Source organism: Schistocerca serialis, chromosome 1 (genome assembly GCF_023864345.2).
Source record: "Schistocerca serialis cubense isolate TAMUIC-IGC-003099 chromosome 1, iqSchSeri2.2, whole genome shotgun sequence".
Lineage (NCBI taxonomy): Eukaryota > Metazoa > Arthropoda > Insecta > Orthoptera > Acrididae > Schistocerca > Schistocerca serialis.
In genome coordinates, this window is record NC_064638.1 from 147,550,595 (window position 1) to 147,576,007 (window position 25,413).

At 46.3% G+C, this 25,413-nt stretch overlaps 18 non-coding genes across 18 annotated transcripts; all 18 read right to left on the reverse strand.

Annotated features, from left to right (window-relative positions):
- Positions 1-5,845: 5,845 nt before the first annotated feature.
- On the reverse strand, positions 5,846-5,918 carry Trnar-ccu (transfer RNA arginine (anticodon CCU)). The gene has a single exon. It is a non-coding gene; the product is annotated as a tRNA-Arg (tRNA).
- Positions 5,919-6,420: 502 nt separating this feature from the next.
- Positions 6,421-6,493, reverse strand: Trnar-ccu (transfer RNA arginine (anticodon CCU)). Its single transcript has one exon. It is a non-coding gene; the product is annotated as a tRNA-Arg (tRNA).
- A 502-nt stretch (positions 6,494-6,995) lies between these two features.
- Positions 6,996-7,068, reverse strand: Trnar-ccu (transfer RNA arginine (anticodon CCU)). The gene has a single exon. It is a non-coding gene; the product is annotated as a tRNA-Arg (tRNA).
- A 502-nt stretch (positions 7,069-7,570) lies between these two features.
- Positions 7,571-7,643, reverse strand: Trnar-ccu (transfer RNA arginine (anticodon CCU)). The gene has a single exon. It is a non-coding gene; the product is annotated as a tRNA-Arg (tRNA).
- A 502-nt stretch (positions 7,644-8,145) lies between these two features.
- Trnar-ccu (transfer RNA arginine (anticodon CCU)) lies at positions 8,146-8,218 on the reverse strand. The gene has a single exon. It is a non-coding gene; the product is annotated as a tRNA-Arg (tRNA).
- A 502-nt stretch (positions 8,219-8,720) lies between these two features.
- Trnar-ccu (transfer RNA arginine (anticodon CCU)) lies at positions 8,721-8,793 on the reverse strand. The gene has a single exon. It is a non-coding gene; the product is annotated as a tRNA-Arg (tRNA).
- Positions 8,794-9,295: 502 nt separating this feature from the next.
- Trnar-ccu (transfer RNA arginine (anticodon CCU)) lies at positions 9,296-9,368 on the reverse strand. The gene has a single exon. It is a non-coding gene; the product is annotated as a tRNA-Arg (tRNA).
- Positions 9,369-9,870: 502 nt separating this feature from the next.
- On the reverse strand, positions 9,871-9,943 carry Trnar-ccu (transfer RNA arginine (anticodon CCU)). The gene has a single exon. It is a non-coding gene; the product is annotated as a tRNA-Arg (tRNA).
- Positions 9,944-10,445: 502 nt separating this feature from the next.
- On the reverse strand, positions 10,446-10,518 carry Trnar-ccu (transfer RNA arginine (anticodon CCU)). Its single transcript has one exon. It is a non-coding gene; the product is annotated as a tRNA-Arg (tRNA).
- A 1,077-nt stretch (positions 10,519-11,595) lies between these two features.
- Trnar-ccu (transfer RNA arginine (anticodon CCU)) lies at positions 11,596-11,668 on the reverse strand. The gene has a single exon. It is a non-coding gene; the product is annotated as a tRNA-Arg (tRNA).
- A 502-nt stretch (positions 11,669-12,170) lies between these two features.
- On the reverse strand, positions 12,171-12,243 carry Trnar-ccu (transfer RNA arginine (anticodon CCU)). Its single transcript has one exon. It is a non-coding gene; the product is annotated as a tRNA-Arg (tRNA).
- A 1,070-nt stretch (positions 12,244-13,313) lies between these two features.
- Positions 13,314-13,386, reverse strand: Trnar-ccu (transfer RNA arginine (anticodon CCU)). Its single transcript has one exon. It is a non-coding gene; the product is annotated as a tRNA-Arg (tRNA).
- Positions 13,387-13,888: 502 nt separating this feature from the next.
- Positions 13,889-13,961, reverse strand: Trnar-ccu (transfer RNA arginine (anticodon CCU)). Its single transcript has one exon. It is a non-coding gene; the product is annotated as a tRNA-Arg (tRNA).
- Positions 13,962-14,463: 502 nt separating this feature from the next.
- Positions 14,464-14,536, reverse strand: Trnar-ccu (transfer RNA arginine (anticodon CCU)). The gene has a single exon. It is a non-coding gene; the product is annotated as a tRNA-Arg (tRNA).
- Positions 14,537-15,038: 502 nt separating this feature from the next.
- Trnar-ccu (transfer RNA arginine (anticodon CCU)) lies at positions 15,039-15,111 on the reverse strand. Its single transcript has one exon. It is a non-coding gene; the product is annotated as a tRNA-Arg (tRNA).
- Positions 15,112-21,798: 6,687 nt separating this feature from the next.
- Positions 21,799-21,871, reverse strand: Trnar-ccu (transfer RNA arginine (anticodon CCU)). The gene has a single exon. It is a non-coding gene; the product is annotated as a tRNA-Arg (tRNA).
- Positions 21,872-22,373: 502 nt separating this feature from the next.
- Positions 22,374-22,446, reverse strand: Trnar-ccu (transfer RNA arginine (anticodon CCU)). Its single transcript has one exon. It is a non-coding gene; the product is annotated as a tRNA-Arg (tRNA).
- Positions 22,447-22,948: 502 nt separating this feature from the next.
- Positions 22,949-23,021, reverse strand: Trnar-ccu (transfer RNA arginine (anticodon CCU)). Its single transcript has one exon. It is a non-coding gene; the product is annotated as a tRNA-Arg (tRNA).
- Positions 23,022-25,413: the final 2,392 nt, after the last annotated feature.

Sequence of the window (25,413 nt, forward strand, 5' to 3'; positions counted from 1 at the left end):
AACCCACAATCCCCGGTTTAGGAGACCGATGCCTTATCCATTTTTTTTTTTTTTTTTTTTTTTTTTGTTTTTTTTTTTTAACCACTACAGTCCACCGCTCTACCAACTTTTTTTTTTTTTTTTTTATTTCTTTTTTTTTCTTTTCTTTTTTTTTTGGTTTCGATCCACGGACCTCTTTTTTTTATTTTTTTTTATTTTTATTTTTTTTTATGCCTTATACATTTCTTTTTTTTTGTTTTTTTGTTTTTTTTGAGTTAAATTGCTCTACCACTTTTTTTTTTCTAAAGCACTTTTTGTATGCCTTATCCATTTTTTTCTTTTTTTTTTTTTTTTTTTTTTTTTTTTTTTTTTTTTTTTTTTTTTGTATTTTCATCGAGATTGGTTTGGTTTCTACACCAAGATTCTCTTGAGAAAATTGGCATATTTCAATCTATAATCTCGTATTTGTTCAAGCTGATGATGCTGAATGCGCAGAAATGTCATAAAATCTTCTTCGCTCCGGTCTTCTTGTGTGAGAACATAGAAAACTGAATGTCCCATCAACCAATTGGCAGCATTTCGTTTAGTATTGGGGTAGGGGACGCCCTCAGGATTGAGGAGGTGAGTCGGTGTGATGGCATTATCGGAAGTTCTGAGTATAATTGCTAGCATGCGCCGAATGCAGCACCATACGTCGCTGATCGTATCACATGTAAACCTGTGTTCCTCGGTATCGAGGACGTTGCAGGTAGTGCAGTTTGGCGTTTCTGCCAGATGTATGGCGTGCAACTTAGAGTTCGTCGGCAGTTTTCTATTAACAGCAAAGTACCATACGGCTCTCACCTTAGTCGCTAATCGGGGATCATGAATATTCTTCCAAATCGTATTCCAGTCATACTGGTGAAGTTTCCCCTCGATGCTGTTTCTGGGTTTTCCGTCAATCATGGTCTTGTACACGTCTTTGACTGTTGGCGTACCGTTGTGGAAAAGCGTTCTCGGAATGTAGCTGTATTCAATGCGAAAATGTTTGAGGTGCGAAAGCTCCGTCGGGAGGTGGTGCACGTCGATAGGCGGATCCAGACTGAGCGGGAGTATTTCATTCAGAAGATGACCCACTAGATTACTCGGCGATTCTTTCCACAGTCGGTATGTCTTGCAAATATACAGTGCCTGTGCTTTACAGTAGATATCGGTAAGATTGAGACCACCTTTGTTGGCTGGTAACGTCAGCGTTTCATATTTAATTTTGAAAATATGACCCCTACTAACATAATGGCCGAGCGCTGCCAGCATCCGTTTCGCTATTGCTGGTGGTAATGGCAATATTTGGGCGACGTAGTTCACTTTGGACGTGATATAGGTATTGGCGAGCTGTACCTTCTGCATAGCGTCCAGATTCCGTAGACTGTGTTGGTGGAGGCACGCCCGCATGTTCGTCAAAATGCGCCTGTAGTTGATAGCAACTGTTCGTCGGATATGGCGCGTGTATACTATGCCGAGGCTTTTCAGTGTGTCAAGGCGTTTCAAGTGTTCTCGAGCTCCAATGTCATCTCCGCGGCCGATCGGCAAAATTCCAGACTTCGCCATATTTATTTTAGCGCCGGAAGCAAGTTCATACTTCTTCGTAATTTGGAGCGCAGTGTCTAGTTCTTGGTTACTTCTGACTATGAAACCGACATCATCAGCGTATGATTTACACGTGACTTTGTGGTCGTGTATGTGTAATCCTTGCAGAACCTTGTGTAAATTGAACAGGAGCGGTTCGATCGCTATTGCAAACAATACCATGGACATTGGGCAACCTTGTCGTACCGAGCTACGAACCTTGATGGGGCTACTGAGTTGTCCATTGATCTGGATTTTAGAGGTACCATTCGTGAGCACGGAGTTGAGCATGGCTAAAAAATTCGGAGGAAAATTCATTTTCCGCATTACACTGAAAAGGTAAGAATGGCTCACTCTGTCGAACGCTTGTTCGAAGTCGAGTGATACGATGGCGCATCGGAGTCTGCAAGTCGCCGCTATGGAAATGACATCCCTGTAATCACTTAAGGTCTGATATATCTTTCTATGCTTGCCAACACACGATTGGTAGGATCCTGTAACCGTGGTAATTACGGAGTGCAGCCGTTGCATGATGACGCGGGCGAAGATTTTGTAATCGCCGTTCAATAAGGTGATAGGTCGAAGATTACCAATTCCCTTGCCTCCTGGCTTTTTGGGGACCAGGACCACCGTCCCCTCACAGAACTCTTCTGGGAGGGGGGCACTGGAATTCATGAGTTCATTGCATATGCACGTCAGCTTCGTCGCCATTTTTTGTCGAAAAATTTGATACAGTTCGGCAGGTAGTCCATCAGGTCCGGGTGATTTGTTCTTTGGACCTCTCAGTATGGCGTCCACCACTTCGTCCTCCGTTATAGCGGTAGTGAGGGTGCCGGCTTCATCCGAACTGAGTCTACCTGTTATCCCGTCGATGACTTCCCTTTGCGCCACGTCATCCGTTGGTGTGGTGGCCAACAATTCTGTATAATGCTTGTAGATTTCGTCCTTGATCTCGCACTGTTTGGTCAATAATCGACCATCAGTGGTTGTCAGTTTAGTAATTATTTTCTTAATGTTCCGTTTATTTTCGTGTATCACATGATACATGGAGGTCGCTTCGTTCGGAACGGTGTTTTGCAAACGAGTCCTAATGCGGCAACCCTGAAGTTGTTGTCGTTTTAAAGTCAATAGTTTTGCTTGTATTCGTTTAATTTGTGCATAATTGTCTATTATCGTCACATCCGGCTTATGCAAGTCACGGAGGCACTGAAAATAAAATTCCACAGTTGCCTTTTGCCAGGCAGCCTTCTCGCGAGAGTAGCGTTTCAAGGTTTTCGTTATAGCAGGTTTGGCGCACTTGATCCACCAAATGAGCGGCGAGTTGTACTGCGGGAAACGTTTTTCACAATCGTCCCACGTATTGTTAAATGCTACGCGGCACGCCGGATCTAATAAATGAGCAACATTAAGTTTCCACTGTCCCCTGGCTTTGTAGGTGCCTTGTTTCGCTAAATTGATGGTACAAATATACGCGGCATGATCAGAAAATATGGTGGGCCAGATTTCGGAGTGGAGGACATTGGACTTCAAACCAGCTGTTGTATAGATCCGGTCTAAACGGCTCGCAGAATGGCTAGTGACGTGTGTGAAACCGGGCGCGTCACCATGCTGATGTTCCCACGTGTCAATAAGTCCCAACTCAGTGATGATGGTTTCAAGCTCCAGTGATTTAGTAAAGTTCGGCGTTTGGTCTTTCGGACGGATAACACAGTTAAAATCCCCGGCAAATATTATGTGATCATGACCCGTTCCGAACAGTGGAACTATCTCTTCTTTGAAGAAGACGGCTCGCCGCTGTCTGTTACCAGATCCGGAAGGTGCATAGATATTAATGATTCGGGTGTCATTGACGGTGCCAGCTATACCTCTACAGTTGGGTAGTTTCTCAACGTTGCGGATTAGTATACCTTCTTTATATAATATAGCCGTTCCAAGTTCGTTATTGCTACTGGGGTTAACAATAGCGTTATAGCCCGGTATGTGCTCTAGGTCAATATCTGTCACTTCTTGTAACAATACGATATCGATGTCGGCTGCATAGACAACGTCCTGGAGATTCCGCAAATTCAGTGCACTCCGGATCTTATTAATATTTAATGTTGCAATCCGATAAGCTTGTAAGCCCGCCAAATTTGCTTGAACGTAAGTGTGTAAAAGAACTGACCGCCTATCGTCCTACGGATCTAGATATATTTTGTCTCCGCTAATGATCGAATGTTCAGTTAATAGAAATCGGCGTCATCATCAGTGCCCGTTCCTCGTGAGGAGGGGCGTCGCTGTTGGTTAGAGTCCCCTCCGCTAAGTCTAAGGTCCGGTGCAGCATTGTCTTCCGTCATGTCTTGATCTTGATCCTCATCGTCGTGATCATCAGCCCAGTGTGGGGAACGAGTGTCGTTTCGATTCTCCTTGAGTCGTGGGCAAGCGTCTGTAGGTTGCGGCTCAGGTACTATGTCACTCTTTGGAGTCGGCAGTGTAGACGCGGAGAACACAAGGTCGTCAGTGCCACTGTCGGATGATGCTCCTGTCCGCGACTTCTTCAACGGTTTGCGATTACCGTCCTGTGGTGCTGGTGGTACGTCGGTCATTTTTTGTTTCACCTGTTTGATCTTGTCTCGCATGACAGGGGCAGTTTCGGCCGCTCCCTGGTGAGCAATCCTGCGCTTCTTAGTGTCCTTGGTATGATTGTCGATTTGTCTATCTGCTGCTACTATACCGTCGAGACCAGCCGCTGAATGGTTCTCACCAGCGACAGTTATGTTCAGGGAGCCTGCCGGAGAGCTGTTACGCGCAACATCGGCTGAGGGGCAATGGTCTTGTTGTGCTGGTTGTGCAGGAACGATGACCTCCTGGCCGGCTTCCGGTTCGGTGATGGTCATTTGACAGTCAATTAAGTCGCCCTCGGAAGCAGGTCTCTCGGTCGCTTTGGTCGTGGACGAGATCGTGCGCACCGCCGCAACGTATGTCAGCGGTAGCTGTGACATGGCGTGTGGGACTCCTGCCTCTCCGGTCGGTATTTGTGTTACGCGCCTTTGCAGGCACTGAGCACGAACGTGTCCTGCAGAACCACAACCCGCGCATGTTCGCGGTTGCCCCTCGTATATCACGATAGCTCTGTAGCCACAGACACTGACATAAGACGGGATATGCTTGACCATATCGATTTTGATCTGTCGAACACCATTTAAAACTTGAAATTTATGTGCAGAGGACCACCGCTCGGCAACATTACTAATGATAGTTCCATAAGGCTTCAAAACGGAATTAATTTGTTCAGCAGTTATCTCAAATGGCAGTTCGAAAACGCGAACGGTCCTCACACCAAAACCAGCATGAGAAACTTTAACCTCGCCCACATTGCCATCAGAATGCTTAAACTTGAAAGTACCTCCACAGGATTCAACAACTTGGTCACATTTAGTCGCACTCCTGAGCTTCAAATACACCGTACTACTGCAGATCGATGAATGAATGCCAATAATATCATCACCCGTTAACTGTACTGTCTCCTCAAGAAATCTCTCTATTTCAAATAAGGTAGGTCTCGCGAAATGGTTGTCGAAGACAAATTTCAACGTATCTTTTCGTACTAATTCAGCCATTACCACTTTCAAGAGCGAATCGTCGACAGATAGAAGAGAAACGCTCTACAGCGTTTAACTCACCACAAACAGCGCTCGGCCAACAGCAGCGGCGACGTAAACACAGCACATCCGCACGGCACGGCCGCCGAGGCCAGACTCTCCATTAGGCCACAGAGGCTGACTGGCTTTAAGCTGGCGGTGTGCTCGCTCAAATCAACACTTGCCAAGTGTACCCTTCCTGATGCGCTACTCTACGTCTGCAGAGAGTCGGGACGTCGCATGAGCCTTTCCTGTGTGCCTGTACATACTCAGACATATTGAAGTCCAGCCACCTACTTTCCGCTGGCAATTCTTATACCTGCCGTCTTAGGCTATTCCCTTTCTGAACTGTAAGTCCTGCACACAAGACAGGTAAGTGACTATTCATATGGGTCATACCGTTTACCAACAAGTAATTTTAAAATAGCGTTTCCTTTCACAGCGCCATCACGCTTTGAAACACTTCCGCAGCTAACAGGTCGATTGATAATGGCCATCGTTTCGTTTCAGGTTGTCAGTAAGTGTGTATTTTCATATCGTCGTCATACCTGTGATACCTGTAAGCACTCACAAACACCAACTTTCTCAACTATTACACCTGTATGTGGTGAGACTGATTTTGCCCCAGTGAGTAAAACGTGTACCTCTGGTGGGACTCGAACCCACAATCCCCGGTTTAGGAGACCGATGCCTTATCCATTAGGCCACAGAGGCTGACTGGCTTTAAGCTGGCGGTGTGCTCGCTCAAATCAACACTTGCCAAGTGTACCCTTCCTGATGCGCTACTCTACGTCTGCAGAGAGTCGGGACGTCGCATGAGCCTTTCCTGTGTGCCTGTACATACTCAGACATATTGAAGTCCAGCCACCTACTTTCCGCTGGCAATTCTTATACCTGCCGTCTTAGGCTATTCCCTTTCTGAACTGTAAGTCCTGCACACAAGACAGGTAAGTGACTATTCATATGGGTCATACCGTTTACCAACAAGTAATTTTAAAATAGCGTTTCCTTTCACAGCGCCATCACGCTTTGAAACACTTCCGCAGCTAACAGGTCGATTGATAATGGCCATCGTTTCGTTTCAGGTTGTCAGTAAGTGTGTATTTTCATATCGTCGTCATACCTGTGATACCTGTAAGCACTCACAAACACCAACTTTCTCAACTATTACACCTGTATGTGGTGAGACTGATTTTGCCCCAGTGAGTAAAACGTGTACCTCTGGTGGGACTCGAACCCACAATCCCCGGTTTAGGAGACCGATGCCTTATCCATTAGGCCACAGAGGCTGACTGGCTTTAAGCTGGCGGTGTGCTCGCTCAAATCAACACTTGCCAAGTGTACCCTTCCTGATGCGCTACTCTACGTCTGCAGAGAGTCGGGACGTCGCATGAGCCTTTCCTGTGTGCCTGTACATACTCAGACATATTGAAGTCCAGCCACCTACTTTCCGCTGGCAATTCTTATACCTGCCGTCTTAGGCTATTCCCTTTCTGAACTGTAAGTCCTGCACACAAGACAGGTAAGTGACTATTCATATGGGTCATACCGTTTACCAACAAGTAATTTTAAAATAGCGTTTCCTTTCACAGCGCCATCACGCTTTGAAACACTTCCGCAGCTAACAGGTCGATTGATAATGGCCATCGTTTCGTTTCAGGTTGTCAGTAAGTGTGTATTTTCATATCGTCGTCATACCTGTGATACCTGTAAGCACTCACAAACACCAACTTTCTCAACTATTACACCTGTATGTGGTGAGACTGATTTTGCCCCAGTGAGTAAAACGTGTACCTCTGGTGGGACTCGAACCCACAATCCCCGGTTTAGGAGACCGATGCCTTATCCATTAGGCCACAGAGGCTGACTGGCTTTAAGCTGGCGGTGTGCTCGCTCAAATCAACACTTGCCAAGTGTACCCTTCCTGATGCGCTACTCTACGTCTGCAGAGAGTCGGGACGTCGCATGAGCCTTTCCTGTGTGCCTGTACATACTCAGACATATTGAAGTCCAGCCACCTACTTTCCGCTGGCAATTCTTATACCTGCCGTCTTAGGCTATTCCCTTTCTGAACTGTAAGTCCTGCACACAAGACAGGTAAGTGACTATTCATATGGGTCATACCGTTTACCAACAAGTAATTTTAAAATAGCGTTTCCTTTCACAGCGCCATCACGCTTTGAAACACTTCCGCAGCTAACAGGTCGATTGATAATGGCCATCGTTTCGTTTCAGGTTGTCAGTAAGTGTGTATTTTCATATCGTCGTCATACCTGTGATACCTGTAAGCACTCACAAACACCAACTTTCTCAACTATTACACCTGTATGTGGTGAGACTGATTTTGCCCCAGTGAGTAAAACGTGTACCTCTGGTGGGACTCGAACCCACAATCCCCGGTTTAGGAGACCGATGCCTTATCCATTAGGCCACAGAGGCTGACTGGCTTTAAGCTGGCGGTGTGCTCGCTCAAATCAACACTTGCCAAGTGTACCCTTCCTGATGCGCTACTCTACGTCTGCAGAGAGTCGGGACGTCGCATGAGCCTTTCCTGTGTGCCTGTACATACTCAGACATATTGAAGTCCAGCCACCTACTTTCCGCTGGCAATTCTTATACCTGCCGTCTTAGGCTATTCCCTTTCTGAACTGTAAGTCCTGCACACAAGACAGGTAAGTGACTATTCATATGGGTCATACCGTTTACCAACAAGTAATTTTAAAATAGCGTTTCCTTTCACAGCGCCATCACGCTTTGAAACACTTCCGCAGCTAACAGGTCGATTGATAATGGCCATCGTTTCGTTTCAGGTTGTCAGTAAGTGTGTATTTTCATATCGTCGTCATACCTGTGATACCTGTAAGCACTCACAAACACCAACTTTCTCAACTATTACACCTGTATGTGGTGAGACTGATTTTGCCCCAGTGAGTAAAACGTGTACCTCTGGTGGGACTCGAACCCACAATCCCCGGTTTAGGAGACCGATGCCTTATCCATTAGGCCACAGAGGCTGACTGGCTTTAAGCTGGCGGTGTGCTCGCTCAAATCAACACTTGCCAAGTGTACCCTTCCTGATGGGCTACTCTACGTCTGCAGAGAGTCGGGACGTCGCATGAGCCTTTCCTGTGTGCCTGTACATACTCAGACATATTGAAGTCCAGCCACCTACTTTCCGCTGGCAATTCTTATACCTGCCGTCTTAGGCTATTCCCTTTCTGAACTGTAAGTCCTGCACACAAGACAGGTAAGTGACTATTCATATGGGTCATACCGTTTACCAACAAGTAATTTTAAAATAGCGTTTCCTTTCACAGCGCCATCACGCTTTGAAACACTTCCGCAGCTAACAGGTCGATTGATAATGGCCATCGTTTCGTTTCAGGTTGTCAGTAAGTGTGTATTTTCATATCGTCGTCATACCTGTGATACCTGTAAGCACTCACAAACACCAACTTTCTCAACTATTACACCTGTATGTGGTGAGACTGATTTTGCCCCAGTGAGTAAAACGTGTACCTCTGGTGGGACTCGAACCCACAATCCCCGGTTTAGGAGACCGATGCCTTATCCATTAGGCCACAGAGGCTGACTGGCTTTAAGCTGGCGGTGTGCTCGCTCAAATCAACACTTGCCAAGTGTACCCTTCCTGATGCGCTACTCTACGTCTGCAGAGAGTCGGGACGTCGCATGAGCCTTTCCTGTGTGCCTGTACATACTCAGACATATTGAAGTCCAGCCACCTACTTTCCGCTGGCAATTCTTATACCTGCCGTCTTAGGCTATTCCCTTTCTGAACTGTAAGTCCTGCACACAAGACAGGTAAGTGACTATTCATATGGGTCATACCGTTTACCAACAAGTAATTTTAAAATAGCGTTTCCTTTCACAGCGCCATCACGCTTTGAAACACTTCCGCAGCTAACAGGTCGATTGATAATGGCCATCGTTTCGTTTCAGGTTGTCAGTAAGTGTGTATTTTCATATCGTCGTCATACCTGTGATACCTGTAAGCACTCACAAACACCAACTTTCTCAACTATTACACCTGTATGTGGTGAGACTGATTTTGCCCCAGTGAGTAAAACGTGTACCTCTGGTGGGACTCGAACCCACAATCCCCGGTTTAGGAGACCGATGCCTTATCCATTAGGCCACAGAGGCTGACTGGCTTTAAGCTGGCGGTGTGCTCGCTCAAATCAACACTTGCCAAGTGTACCCTTCCTGATGCGCTACTCTACGTCTGCAGAGAGTCGGGACGTCGCATGAGCCTTTCCTGTGTGCCTGTACATACTCAGACATATTGAAGTCCAGCCACCTACTTTCCGCTGGCAATTCTTATACCTGCCGTCTTAGGCTATTCCCTTTCTGAACTGTAAGTCCTGCACACAAGACAGGTAAGTGACTATTCATATGGGTCATACCGTTTACCAACAAGTAATTTTAAAATAGCGTTTCCTTTCACAGCGCCATCACGCTTTGAAACACTTCCGCAGCTAACAGGTCGATTGATAATGGCCATCGTTTCGTTTCAGGTTGTCAGTAAGTGTGTATTTTCATATCGTCGTCATACCTGTGATACCTGTAAGCACTCACAAACACCAACTTTCTCAACTATTACACCTGTATGTGGTGAGACTGATTTTGCCCCAGTGAGTAAAACGTGTACCTCTGGTGGGACTCGAACCCACAATCCCCGGTTTAGGAGACCGATGCCTTATCCATTAGGCCACAGAGGCTGACTGGCTTTAAGTTGGCGGTGTGCTCGCTCAAATCAACACTTGCCAAGTGTACCCTTCCTGATGCGTTACTCTACGTCTGCAGAGAGTCGGGACGTCGCATGAGCCTTTCCTGTGTGCCTGTACATACTCAGACATATTGAAGTCCAGCCACCTACTTTCCGCTGGCAATTCTTATACCTGCCGTCTTAGGCTATACCCTTTCTGAACTGTAAGTCCTGCACACAAGACAGGTAAGTGACTATTCATATGGGTCATACCGTTTACCAACAAGTAATTTTAAAATAGCGTTTCCTTTCACAGCGCCATCACGCTTTGAAACACTTCCGCAGCTAACAGGTCGATTGATAATGGCCATCGTTTCGTTTCAGGTTGTCAGTAAGTGTGTATTTTCATATCGTCGTCATACCTGTGATACCTGTAAGCACTCACAAACACCAACTTTCTCAACTATTACACCTGTATGTGGTGAGACTGATTTTGCCCCAGTGAGTAAAACGTGTACCTCTGGTGGGACTCGAACCCACAATCCCCGGTTTAGGAGACCGATGCCTTATCCATTAGGCCACAGAGGCTGACTGGCTTTAAGCTGGCGGTGTGCTCGCTCAAATCAACACTTGCCAAGTGTACCCTTCCTGATGCGCTACTCTACGTCTGCAGAGAGTCGGGACGTCGCATGAGCCTTTCCTGTGTGCCTGTACATACTCAGACATATTGAAGTCCAGCCACCTACTTTCCGCTGGCAATTCTTATACCTGCCGTCTTAGGCTATTCCCTTTCTGAACTGTAAGTCCTGCACACAAGACAGGTAAGTGACTATTCATATGGGTCATACCGTTTACCAACAAGTAATTTTAAAATAGCGTTTCCTTTCACAGCGCCATCACGCTTTGAAACACTTCCGCAGCTAACAGGTCGATTGATAATGGCCATCGTTTCGTTTCAGGTTGTCAGTAAGTGTGTATTTTCATATCGTCGTCATACCTGTGATACCTGTAAGCACTCACAAACACCAACTTTCTCAACTATTACACCTGTATGTGGTGAGACTGATTTTGCCCCAGTGAGTAAAACGTGTACCTCTGGTGGGACTCGAACCCACAATCCCTGGTTTAGGAGACCGATGCCTTATCCATTACGCCACAGAGGCTGACTGGCTTTAAGCTGGCGGTGTGCTCGCTCAAATCAACACTTGCCAAGTGTACTCTTCCTGATGCGCTACTCTACGTCTGCAGAGAGTCGGGACGTCGCATGAGCCTTTCCTGTGTGCCTGTACATACTCAGACATATTGAAGTCCAGCCACCTACTTTCCGCTGGCAATTCTTATACCTGCCGTCTTAGGCTATTCCCTTTCTGAACTGTAAGTCCTGCACACAAGACAGGTAAGTGACTATTCATATGGGTCATACCGTTTACCAACAAGTAATTTTAAAATAGCGTTTCCTTTCACAGCGCCATCACGCTTTGAAACACTTCCGCAGCTAACAGGTCGATTGATAATGGCCATCGTTTCGTTTCAGGTTGTCAGTAAGTGTGTATTTTCATATCGTCGTCATACCTGTGATACCTGTAAGCACTCACAAACACCAACTTTCTCAACTATTACACCTGTATGTGGTGAGACTGATTTTGCCCCAGTGAGTAAAACGTGTACCTCTGGTGGGACTCGAACCCACAATCCCCGGTTTAGGAGACCGATGCCTTATCCATTAGGCCACAGAGGCTGACTGGCTTTAAGCTGGCGGTGTGCTCGCTCAAATCAACACTTGCCAAGTGTACCCTTCCTGATGCGCTACTCTACGTCTGCAGAGAGTCGGGACGTCGCATGAGCCTTTCCTGTGTGCCTGTACATACTCAGACATATTGAAGTCCAGCCACCTACTTTCCGCTGGCAATTCTTATACCTGCCGTCTTAGGCTATTCCCTTTCTGAACTGTAAGTCCTGCACACAAGACAGGTAAGTGACTATTCATATGGGTCATACCGTTTACCAACAAGTAATTTTAAAATAGCGTTTCCTTTCACAGCGCCATCACGCTTTGAAACACTTCCGCAGCTAACAGGTCGATTGATAATGGCCATCGTTTCGTTTCAGGTTGTCAGTAAGTGTGTATTTTCATATCGTCGTCATACCTGTGATACCTGTAAGCACTCACAAACACCAACTTTCTCAACTATTACACCTGTATGTGGTGAGACTGATTTTGCCCCAGTGAGTAAAACGTGAACCTCTGGTGGGACTCGAACCCACAATCCCCGGTTTAGGAGACCGATGCCTTATCCATTAGGCCACAGAGGCTGACTGGCTTTAAGCTGGCGGTGTGCTCGCTCAAATCAACACTTGCCAAGTGTACCCTTCCTGATGCGCTACTCTACGTCTGCAGAGAGTCGGGACGTCGCATGAGCCTTTCCTGTGTGCCTGTACATACTCAGACATATTGAAGTCCAGCCACCTACTTTCCGCTGGCAATTCTTATACCTGCCGTCTTAGGCTATTCCCTTTCTGAACTGTAAGTCCTGCACACAAGACAGGTAAGTGACTATTCATATGGGTCATACCGTTTACCAACAAGTAATTTTAAAATAGCGTTTCCTTTCACAGCGCCATCACGCTTTGAAACACTTCCGCAGCTAACAGGTCGATTGATAATGGCCATCGTTTCGTTTCAGGTTGTCAGTAAGTGTGTATTTTCATATCGTCGTCATACCTGTGATACCTGTAAGCACTCACAAACACCAACTTTCTCAACTATTACACCTGTATGTGGTGAGACTGATTTTGCCCCAGTGAGTAAAACGTGTACCTCTGGTGGGACTCGAACCCACAATCCCCGGTTTAGGAGACCGATCCATTAGGCCACAGAGGCTGACTGGCTTTAAGCTGGCGGTGTGCTCGCTCAAATCAACACTTGCCAAGTGTACCCTTCCTGATGCGCTACTCTACGTCTGCAGAGAGTCGGGACGTCGCATGAGCCTTTCCTGTGTGCCTGTACATACTCAGACATATTGAAGTCCAGCCACCTACTTTCCGCTGGCAATTCTTATACCTGCCGTCTTAGGCTATTCCCTTTCTGAACTGTAAGTCCTGCACACAAGACAGGTAAGTGACTATTCATATGGGTCATACCGTTTACCAACAAGTAATTTTAAAATAGCGTTTCCTTTCACAGCGCCATCACGCTTTGAAACACTTCCGCAGCTAACAGGTCGATTGATAATGGCCATCGTTTCGTTTCAGGTTGTCAGTAAGTGTGTATTTTCATATCGTCGTCATACCTGTGATACCTGTAAGCACTCACAAACACCAACTTTCTCAACTATTACACCTGTATGTGGTGAGACTGATTTTGCCCCAGTGAGTAAAACGTGTACCTCTGGTGGGACTCGAACCCACAATCCCCGGTTTAGGAGACCGATGCCTTATCCATTAGGCCACAGAGGCTGACTGGCTTTAAGCTGGCGGTGTGCTCGCTCAAATCAACACTTGCCAAGTGTACCCTTCCTGATGCGCTACTCTACGTCTGCAGAGAGTCGGGACGTCGCATGAGCCTTTCCTGTGTGCCTGTACATACTCAGACATATTGAAGTCCAGCCACCTACTTTCCGCTGGCAATTCTTATACCTGCCGTCTTAGGCTATTCCCTTTCTGAACTGTAAGTCCTGCACACAAGACAGGTAAGTGACTATTCATATGGGTCATACCGTTTACCAACAAGTAATTTTAAAATAGCGTTTCCTTTCACAGCGCCATCACGCTTTGAAACACTTCCGCAGCTAACAGGTCGATTGATAATGGCCATCGTTTCGTTTCAGGTTGTCAGTAAGTGTGTATTTTCATATCGTCGTCATACCTGTGATACCTGTAAGCACTCACAAACACCAACTTTCTCAACTATTACACCTGTATGTGGTGAGACTGATTTTGCCCCAGTGAGTAAAACGTGTACCTCTGGTGGGACTCGAACCCACAATCCCCGGTTTAGGAGACCGATGCCTTATCCATTAGGCCACAGAGGCTGACTGGCTCTAAGCTGGCGGTGTGCTCGCTCAAATCAACACTTGCCAAGTGTACCCTTCCTGATGCGCTACTCTACGTCTGCAGAGAGTCGGGACGTCGCATGAGCCTTTCCTGTGTGCCTGTACATACTCAGACATATTGAAGTCCAGCCACCTATTTTCCGCTGGCAATTCTTATACCTGCCGTCTTAGGCTATTCCCTTTCTGAACTGTAAGTCCTGCACACAAGACAGGTAAGTGACTATTCATATGGGTCATACCGTTTACCAACAAGTAATTTTAAAATAGCGTTTCCTTTCACAGCGCCATCACGCTTTGAAACACTTCCGCAGCTAACAGGTCGATTGATAATGGCCATCGTTTCGTTTCAGGTTGTCAGTAAGTGTGTATTTTCATATCGTCGTCATACCTGTGATACCTGTAAGCACTCACAAACACCAACTTTCTCAACTATTACACCTGTATGTGGTGAGACTGATTTTGCCCCAGTGAGTAAAACGTGTACCTCTGGTGGGACTCGAACCCACAATCCCCGGTTTAGGAGACCGATGCCTTATCCATTAGGCCACAGAGGCTGACTGGCTTTAAGCTGGCGGTGTGCTCGCTCAAATCAACACTTGCCAAGTGTACCCTTCCTGATGCGCTACTCTACGTCTGCAGAGAGTCGGGACGTCGCATGAGCCTTTCCTGTGTGCCTGTACATACTCAGACATATTGAAGTCCAGCCACCTACTTTCCGCTGGCAATTCTTATACCTGCCGTCTTAGGCTATTCCCTTTCTGAACTGTAAGTCCTGCACACAAGACAGGTAAGTGACTATTCATATGGGTCATACCGTTTACCAACAAGTAATTTTAAAATAGCGTTTCCTTTCACAGCGCCATCACGCTTTGAAACACTTCCGCAGCTAACAGGTCGATTGATAATGGCCATCGTTTCGTTTCAGGTTGTCAGTAAGTGTGTATTTTCATATCGTCGTCATACCTGTGATACCTGTAAGCACTCACAAACACCAACTTTCTCAACTATTACACCTGTATGTGGTGAGACTGATTTTGCCCCAGTGAGTAAAACGTGTACCTCTGGTGGGACTCGAACCCACAATCCCCGGTTTAGGAGACCGATGCCTTATCCATTAGGCCACAGAGGCTGACTGGCTTTAAGCTGGCGGTGTGCTCGCTCAAATCAACACTTGCCAAGTGTACCCTTCCTGATGCGCTACTCTACGTCTGCAGAGAGTCGGGACGTCGCATGAGCCTTTCCTGTGTGCCTGTACATACTCAGACATATTGAAGTCCAGCCACCTACTTTCCGCTGGCAATTCTTATACCTGCCGTCTTAGGCTATTCCCTTTCTGAACTGTAAGTCCTGCACACAAGACAGGTAAGTGACTATTCATATGGGTCATACCGTTTACCAACAAGTAATTTTAAAATAGCGTTTCCTTTCACAGCGCCATCACGCTTTGAAACACTTCCGCAGCTAACAGGTCGATTGATAATGGCCATCGTTTCGTTTCAGGTTGTCAGTAAGTGTGTATTTTCATATCGTCGTCATACCTGTGATACCTGTAAGCACTCACAAACACCAACTTTCTCAACTATTACACCTGTATGTGGTGAGACTGATTTTGCCCCAGTGAGTAAAACGTGTACCTCTGGTGGGACTCGAACCCACAATCCCCGGTTTAGGAGACCGATGCCTTATCCATTTTTTTTTTTTTTATTTGTCTTATCCATTTTATTTTTTTATTTTTTTTTTTTTTTTTTTCCGGATCCCAAGTCCGACGCCTTATCCATTTTTTTTTCTCCCACTTCTTTTTTTTTTTTTTTTTTTTTTTTATTTTGTGCTGTAAGTGGTATCAGGCAGGGAGAGGCAAGGAGGGCAGGGGTCATGCAATCTGAGGCCTGGCCATCTTGTCTCCCACCGTAACTGTCACCACGGCACCCAACCTCATCGGCGCACTGAAGAAATGCTGCGGCTTGACTCCGCCGCCAGTAACATAAAAACAGAAATTAGTCCGGAGACGAAATGTTGCATCCATTTGCAGTGTAAATGAATTTTTCCATTTTCATATGTATTCAGGAGAGCCGGGAATCCGTGCACTTTGCACCGCATGAGTGCGTCTCACCCCACAAATCAGAGTTAGTATTGAGTGAAAAATATAAATTAAAAGTCTGCTATCGTTGTTTCTCTCCATCGGATCGACTGTTACAATTAAGAAACTAGGAAACGCAGTTCTGTGCAGGGCATCCGCCAATGATACGGAACGCGCTACTACAAACATTCTGTTAATTTCTGAACGTGACGAATGATCCAAGTGACGCACTCGTAAATTAGTCTGTCCCGCACTTACTTCTTTGGTCTTCACTTCGGGCGTCCGAAGGAAGAGTGGAATCCACCATGTCGGAGGAAATGGCTTTAAGCACTCCATCCTATATTGGCTGTGAAATGATCGTGTGACTTAAAAAGTTTGCAAAATGAGCTTTATAGTTTTTAGTCTTCTGTAGTCGGTGGTGCTGTATCATTAAATACAGGAGAAAGTCTTCTTTACTCGTTTCGTTCACATTGAAAAGATAGTAAACTGTGTGGCCTTTAAGCCAGTTTACTGAATTTCTTTTGGTCTGCGGGTAAGGCACTACCTCCGGAGTGAGGAAGTCAGCTGGCGTTATGGTCGCAGGGCATGTTCTAGTGATGCTCGCCAACAACTGTCGTATGACCGCCCAAACATCTCGCACTTTTTCGCAGACAAATCGGTGTTCCTCGCTATCTTGTACCTGGCAAGTGTTGCATAAGGGTGAATCGGCCAGATGAATGGAATGGAGTCTGGCATTGGTAGCTATTTTGCGATTCACCGTGAGATACCAAGACGCTCGCACGTGAGACGGTAAATGGCGTGAATGAATATTATCCCAAATCACCCGCCAATTGTGAGCTGTATATTTGTCTTCGATGTTATTCCTGGAGGTGGACTCGATCAAAGTCTTATAAAGTTGCTTCACCACCGTTATTTCCTTCGCCGGAATTCTTGTTCGAGCATAGCTATATTCAAGCAGGAAGTATTTTAAATGATAAAGGTCGTGTGGAATATGATGTACATCAATCGGGGGGTTGAGGTTCGCTGGGGAGATTTCGTTGAGAAGGTGAGCAGTGAGACAGTGTGGAGATTTTGTCCATAGCTTATACATACTGCTTAGATAGAGCGCCTGTGCCTTTTTATAGACATCTGTGAGGTTCAATCCGCCCTTCCGAGGAGGGAGCGTCAACGTAACATATTTAACTTTGAAGATATTGCCTCTGGTCACAAAATGGCCCAGGGCAGACAGCATTCTATGTGCAATGCCACTGGGAAGAGGCAACACTTTGGCTACATAGTTAATCTTCGAGAGGATTAAAGTGTTGACCAGTTCAATTTTTTGGAGAGCATTCAGTTTCCTCATGCTCTGCAGTTGTACACATGCCCTAACTTTATGAAGTAAAGCTCTATAATTAACAGCAATGGTATTCTGTATCTTCCGCCGAAACTCAAGTCCTAAGCACTTTATACTGGTAATTTCTCGTAATCGGGTATGATTGGGTAGATTTATTCCCCGTCCGACATTCATGAGTCCGGATTTTTGCCAGTTCACCTTCGCCCCAGATACCGCCTCATATCGTTGAAGTATTTGAAGTGAGGACCGCACTTCTTGCGCGTTCACGACAAGAAAGCCGACATCATCTGCGTACGCACGGCACACAATCTTCTGGCTATTGATTTCCAATCCCTGCAAATGTGCAGTTAGCGTAGCGAGCAGAGGTTCTATGGCGATGGCAAAGAGAGCCATCGACATCGGACAGCCTTGCCTCACAGAACACTCGATATCAATAGCGCCACTGAGGCGACCATTAATTTGAATTCGCGACGTACTATTGCGGATCAGATTGTCGAGTACTTGGGTGAACTGGTGCGGAAACCCCAATTCCTGCATGACGCGGAAAAGGAACCGATGGCTCACCCTGTCGAAAGCTTTTGCAAAGTCTATCATGACGAGGGCGCATTTTAACTTGCAAGCCTCCGCTACGGCAATGACATCTCTGTAATCCGTGAGCGTGTGGTAAATAGATCTATCTCTACCGACACTCGTTTGATACTGTCCTGTGATTGTGGTCATGACAGTTTTGAGCCGTTGGCTCAGAACACGGGCGAATAGTTTATAATCACTATTTAATAACGTGAGAGGTCGCAGGTTAGTGAGGTCATTACTGCACGGGGTCTTGGGCAGTAAGACAACAATTCCTTGTCGAAATTCCTGCGGAATAACGTTTTGTGGGTTCATTAGTTCTTTACATATTGCAAGGAGTTTCGATTTCATCTGCGGCCAGAAAGTTTGATATACCTCTGCAGGTATTCCATCGCAACCAGGAGATTTATTCTTCGGACTCCTTAGGATAACGTCTGTTAATTCGTCTTCTGTCACCTCTGTCATCAGCTGAGTCGCCTCTGTAGGGCTGAGTTTCCGTGAGAAATTTGTCGCAAACTCCGCAAACACGGTATCATCTGTCATTTTATTGGACATCAGGTCTCGATAGTACTCTTCAATCGCACGCATAATGTCACTTTGTTTAGTAACTATTGCCCCGGTGCTGGTTCGGATGTGTGTAATGATTTTCCGATTGCCTCTTCGACTTTCACGTAACATGTGATACATGGCAGCCTCTTCTTCTTGCACCGTCTTAGGAACTCGCGCCCGAATTTGAAAACCTTCCAACTGTTTCCGTTGCAGCGTTAAAAGTTTCGCCTGAATTCTTTTGATCTTTGCAAAATTGCCGATAACGGTCGCGTCACATTTATACAACTCCCGAAGACACTGAAAGTAAAATTCCATGGTCCGTTTGTGCCACAGACTTTTCTGACGGGAGTAAAACATTAAAGTTTTCCTAATTTGTGGTTTGGCGCATTTGAGCCACCACTCGATCGCGGAGTTGTAGGATCTGAATTTGCGTTCACATGCCGTCCAGGTGGACAGGAAGGCTTCTCGACATGCAGGATCATGCAAATGTGCGATGTTGAACTTCCATAACCCTCGACCCCGGTATGTTTCCTGTTTTTGCATGTTGACGGTGCAGATATAGGCAGCATGGTCGGAAAATACAGTTGGCCATATTTCGGTGTGTAGCAGGTGTTGCGTTAAATTACGCGATATGTAAATTCTATCTAACCTACTTGCCGAATGATTGGTAACATGCGTAAAACCCACTTCCACTCCGTGCATGTGCGTCCAAGTGTCAGTGAAGCGGAGTTCTTGAATTATCTGTTCTAATTCGACACACCGATTAAAGTGAGGAGTTTGATCGATTTGACGAAGCACACAATTGAAATCGCCGCCAAAAATGACATCACTGTAGTTGGTCCCGAAGAGCGGAAGGATCTCGTGGCGAAAAAATTCTGCACGGTGTTGCCTATTACTGGACCCAGAAGGTGCGTAAATATTAATCAGTCTGATGTTATTGACAGTGACTGCTATCCCTCTGCCGGTCACCAGTTTGGCCTCACAATTTGCAATGATCCCTTCTTTTAACAGTAATGCTGTTCCAAGTTCGAAACCGTTGCCAGGGTTCACGAAAGCGTTATACCCTGCTATGTGGTCTAACCTGATCTCACTCACTTCCTGAAGCATGGCTATATCGATGTCGGCTGCGTATAACAAGTCTTGTAAGTTCTTCAGATTCAAATCACTGCGTATCTTATTGATATTGAGAGTCAGGATCTTGTAGGCCTGCAAGGTGGTCATAGATGTTTGGTACGAAAGGAGCAAACGATAGGGTGCGTCATACAGCCTTCAATTGGAGGCGCTGACCGTGTCGGTCGTTTGAGTAGCCATGGCCACGTGGACGTTGTGTCCATCAACCGCTGATACGGGGGGCAAGGAGCCGGTCGAGGGTGTGGAATCCTCCTGCATCTCTACATCAGCTTCGTTCGTTTCAAACTCGTCCGCCCAATTGGGAGAGCAAAGGGTGCCTACTGGCTCAGAAACTGGTGGATTCGTATTCTGTGGCTCAGTTTGCTGAGTTGGCGTCTCATCTGGTCCGCTGTCGTACATCGTGGGAGTCTCCGACATGGTGTCGTCTGATCGTGTTGTGTCCCGCGAGCGCGAAGGCGAGGCGGCAGCGTCTGCGGGCCCTTCTTTTAAATTCTGACCGATTAATTTAGCCTTTCCCCGCAAGCTCGGTGCTGTATCTTCCGCACCTTGGTGAGCCATCCTCCGCTTTTTATTTTTCTTCGGAGATCGATTACCACGTATTACTGTGTCGGAGTTGGGCATCGTTTCAGCGACTCGTTCAGACATGGGAGCAGGAGCCATGGACACCTCCACCAACTCGGCACCCCGTGAGGGCTGGTCCACCGCCATCTCACTGGTCCTGTTAGTTTCATGTGTTTCAGATGCAGCCATCTCGGACGCGACTGGCGTGTCCGGAGACGTCACATTAACGACGGAACTGGGTCCGGCAGGTTTATCGCTAATCGGTTGTATTGACGGCTCACCGCGGGCAACCGACACGTACGATGGCTGTAATGTTGACATCGCGGGAGGGCTAACACTCTCTCCGGTTGGCAGTTGTACTACACGACGCTGTAAACATTCCGCACGAACATGTCCCGTCGAGTTACATCTGGCACATGTTCTAGGTTGGCTATCATACATTACGACGGCACGGTACCCACAAACCGTGACGTACGACGGAATATGTCGTTGCAAGTCAACTTTAAGCTGCCTGACGCCATTCAGTACCGGATACTTATGCGCCGGAGACCAACGTTCTGCAAAGTTGCTCAAAACTTTGCCATACGGCGATATCGCAACGTTTATCTGTTCTGCTGGGACCTCAAACGGTAGTTCAAAAATGCGAATTGTTCGAAGTCCAAGCCCGGCGTGAGAAACAGTTACCACACCCACATTGCCATCACTATGCTTAAACTTCAAACCAGAACTAAAGGAGTCAACTAGTTTGTCACAAAACTCGGCATCTCTCATCTTGATATAAACGATACTAGACAGAATCGACAAATGTATACCGATAATCTCATCGAGGCCAATTTTCATCACTTCTTCGAGGAAATCCTCGATTTCGAAGGATGTTGGTCGGGCAAACGTGTTATCGAACGTTAACTTCAAGGTGTCTTTCCTCATAGTATGTGACATCACTGAATTATCAACGTCATTCCACAAACGCAAGAATAACCGCTGCTAGCGAGCGACTTACCCCGCAGAAGTAAACAAGCCAGCCGCAGCGCGAAGCACAGACAACCGCACGCCACGGCCGCTGCAGGCAGACTGGCCATTAGGCCACAGAGGCTGACTGGCTTTAAGCTGGCGGTGTGCTCGCTCAAATCAACACTTGCCAAGTGTACCCTTCCTGATGCACTACTCTACGTCTGCAGAGAGTCGGGACGTCGCATGAGCCTTTCCTGTGTGCCTGTACATACTCAGACATATTGAAGTCCAGCCACCTACTTTCCGCTGGCAATTCTTATACCTGCCGTCTTAGGCTATTCCCTTTCTGAACTGTAAGTCCTGCACACAAGACAGGTAAGTGACTATTCATATGGGTCATACCGTTTACCAACAAGTAATTTTAAAATAGCGTTTCCTTTCACAGCGCCATCACGCTTTGAAACACTTCCGCAGCTAACAGGTCGATTGATAATGGCCATCGTTTCGTTTCAGGTTGTCAGTAAGTGTGTATTTTCATATCGTCGTCATACCTGTGATACCTGTAAGCACTCACAAACACCAACTTTCTCAACTATTACACCTGTATGTGGTGAGACTGATTTTGCCCCAGTGAGTAAAACGTGTACCTCTGGTGGGACTCGAACCCACAATCCCCGGTTTAGGAGACCGATGCCTTATCCATTAGGCCACAGAGGCTGACTGGCTTTAAGCTGGCGGTGTGATCGCTCAAATCAACACTTGCCAAGTGTACCCTTCCTGATGCGCTACTCTACGTCTGCAGAGAGTCGGGACGTCGCATGAGCCTTTCCTGTGTGCCTGTACATACTCAGACATATTGAAGTCCAGCCACCTACTTTCCGCTGGCAATTCTTATACCTGCCGTCTTAGGCTATTCCCTTTCTGAACTGTAAGTCCTGCACACAAGACAGGTAAGTGACTATTCATATGGGTCATACCGTTTACCAACAAGTAATTTTAAAATAGCGTTTCCTTTCACAGCGCCATCACGCTTTGAAACACTTCCGCAGCTAACAGGTCGATTGATAATGGCCATCGTTTCGTTTCAGGTTGTCAGTAAGTGTGTATTTTCATATCGTCGTCATACCTGTGATACCTGTAAGCACTCACAAACACCAACTTTCTCAACTATTACACCTGTATGTGGTGAGACTGATTTTGCCCCAGTGAGTAAAACGTGTACCTCTGGTGGGACTCGAACCCACAATCCCCGGTTTAGGAGACCGATGCCTTATCCATTAGGCCACAGAGGCTGACTGGCTTTAAGCTGGCGGTGTGCTCGCTCAAATCAACACTTGCCAAGTGTACCCTTCCTGATGCGCTACTCTACGTCTGCAGAGAGTCGGGACGTCGCATGAGCCTTTCCTGTGTGCCTGTACATACTCAGACATATTGAAGTCCAGCCACCTACTTTCCGCTGGCAATTCTTATACCTGCCGTCTTAGGCTATTCCCTTTCTGAACTGTAAGTCCTGCACACAAGACAGGTAAGTGACTATTCATATGGGTCATACCGTTTACCAACAAGTAATTTTAAAATAGCGTTTCCTTTCACAGCGCCATCACGCTTTGAAACACTTCCGCAGCTAACAGGTCGATTGATAATGGCCATCGTTTCGTTTCAGGTTGTCAGTAAGTGTGTATTTTCATATCGTCGTCATACCTGTGATACCTGTAAGCACTCACAAACACCAACTTTCTCAACTATTACACCTGTATGTGGTGAGACTGATTTTGCCCCAGTGAGTAAAACGTGTACCTCTGGTGGGACTCGAACCCACAATCCCCGGTTTAGGAGACCGATGCCTTATCCATTAGGCCACAGAGGCTGACTGGCTTTAAGCTGGCGGTGTGCTCGCTCAAATCAACACTTGCCAAGTGTACCCTTCCTGATGCGCTACTCTACGTCTGCAGAGAGTCGGGACGTCGCATGAGCCTTTCCTGTGTGCCTGTACATACTCAGACATATTGAAGTCCAGCCACCTACTTTCCGCTGGCAATTCTTATACCTGCCGTCTTAGGCTATTCCCTTTCTGAACTGTAAGTCCTGCACACAAGACAGGTAAGTGACTATTCATATGGGTCATACCGTTTACCAACAAGTAATTTTAAAATAGCGTTTCCTTTCACAGCGCCATCACGCTTTGAAACACTTCCGCAGCTAACAGGTCGATTGATAATGGCCATCGTTTCGTTTCAGGTTGTCAGTAAGTGTGTATTTTCATATCGTCGTCATACCTGTGATACCTGTAAGCACTCACAAACACCAACTTTCTCAACTATTACACCTGTATGTGGTGAGACTGATTTTGCCCCAGTGAGTAAAACGTGTACCTCTGGTGGGACTCGAACCCACAATCCCCGGTTTAGGAGACCGATGCCTTATCCATTTTTTTTTTTTTTTTTTTTATTTGTCTTATCCATTTTATTTTTTTATTTTTTTTTTTTTTTCCGGATCCCAAGTCCGACGCCTTATCCATTTTTTTTTCTGCCACTTTTTTTTTTTTTTTTTTTTTTTTTATTTTGTGCTGTAAGTGGTATCAGGCAGGGAGAGGCAAGGAGGGCAGGGGTCATGCAATCTGAGGCCTGGCCATCTTGTCTCCCACCGTAACTGTCACCACGGCACCCAACCTCATCGGCGCACTGAAGAAATGCTGCGGCTTGACTCCGCCGCCAGTAACATAAAAACAGAAATTAGTCCGGAGACGAAATGTTGCATCCATTTGCAGTGTAAATGAATTTTTCCATTTTCATATGTATTCAGGAGAGCCGGGAATCCGTGCACTTTGCACCGCATGAGTGCGTCTCACCCCACAAATCAGAGTTAGTATTGAGTGAAAAATATAAATTAAAAGTCTGCTATCGTTGTTTCTCTCCATCGGATCGACTGTTACAATTAAGAAACTAGGAAACGCAGTTCTGTGCAGGGCATCCGCCAATGATACGGAACGCGCTACTACAAACATTCTGTTAATTTCTGAACGTGACGAATGATCCAAGTGACGCACTCGTAAATTAGTCTGTCCCGCACTTACTTCTTTGGTCTTCACTTCGGGCGTCCGAAGGAAGAGTGGAATCCACCATGTCGGAGGAAATGGCTTTAAGCACTCCATCCTATATTGGCTGTGAAATGATCGTGTGACTTAAAAAGTTTGCAAAATGAGCTTTATAGTTTTTAGTCTTCTGTAGTCGGTGGTGCTGTATCATTAAATACAGGAGAAAGTCTTCTTTACTCGTTTCGTTCACATTGAAAAGATAGTAAACTGTGTGGCCTTTAAGCCAGTTTACTGAATTTCTTTTGGTCTGCGGGTAAGGCACTACCTCCGGAGTGAGGAAGTCAGCTGGCGTTATGGTCGCAGGGCATGTTCTAGTGATGCTCGCCAACAACTGTCGTATGACCGCCCAAACATCTCGCACTTTTTCGCAGACAAATCGGTGTTCCTCGCTATCTTGTACCTGGCAAGTGTTGCATAAGGGTGAATCGGCCAGATGAATGGAATGGAGTCTGGCATTGGTAGCTATTTTGCGATTCACCGTGAGATACCAAGACGCTCGCACGTGAGACGGTAAATGGCGTGAATGAATATTATCCCAAATCACCCGCCAATTGTGAGCTGTATATTTGTCTTCGATGTTATTCCTGGAGGTGGACTCGATCAAAGTCTTATAAAGTTGCTTCACCACCGTTATTTCCTTCGCCGGAATTCTTGTTCGAGCATAGCTATATTCAAGCAGGAAGTATTTTAAATGATAAAGGTCGTGTGGAATATGATGTACATCAATCGGGGGGTTGAGGTTCGCTGGGGAGATTTCGTTGAGAAGGTGAGCAGTGAGACAGTGTGGAGATTTTGTCCATAGCTTATACATACTGCTTAGATAGAGCGCCTGTGCCTTTTTATAGACATCTGTGAGGTTCAATCCGCCCTTCCGAGGAGGGAGCGTCAACGTAACATATTTAACTTTGAAGATATTGCCTCTGGTCACAAAATGGCCCAGGGCAGACAGCATTCTATGTGCAATGCCACTGGGAAGAGGCAACACTTTGGCTACATAGTTAATCTTCGAGAGGATTAAAGTGTTGACCAGTTCAATTTTTTGGAGAGCATTCAGTTTCCTCATGCTATGCAGTTGTACACATGCCCTAACTTTATGAAGTAAAGCTCTATAATTAACAGCAATGGTATTCTGTATCTTCCGCCGAAACTCAAGTCCTAAGCACTT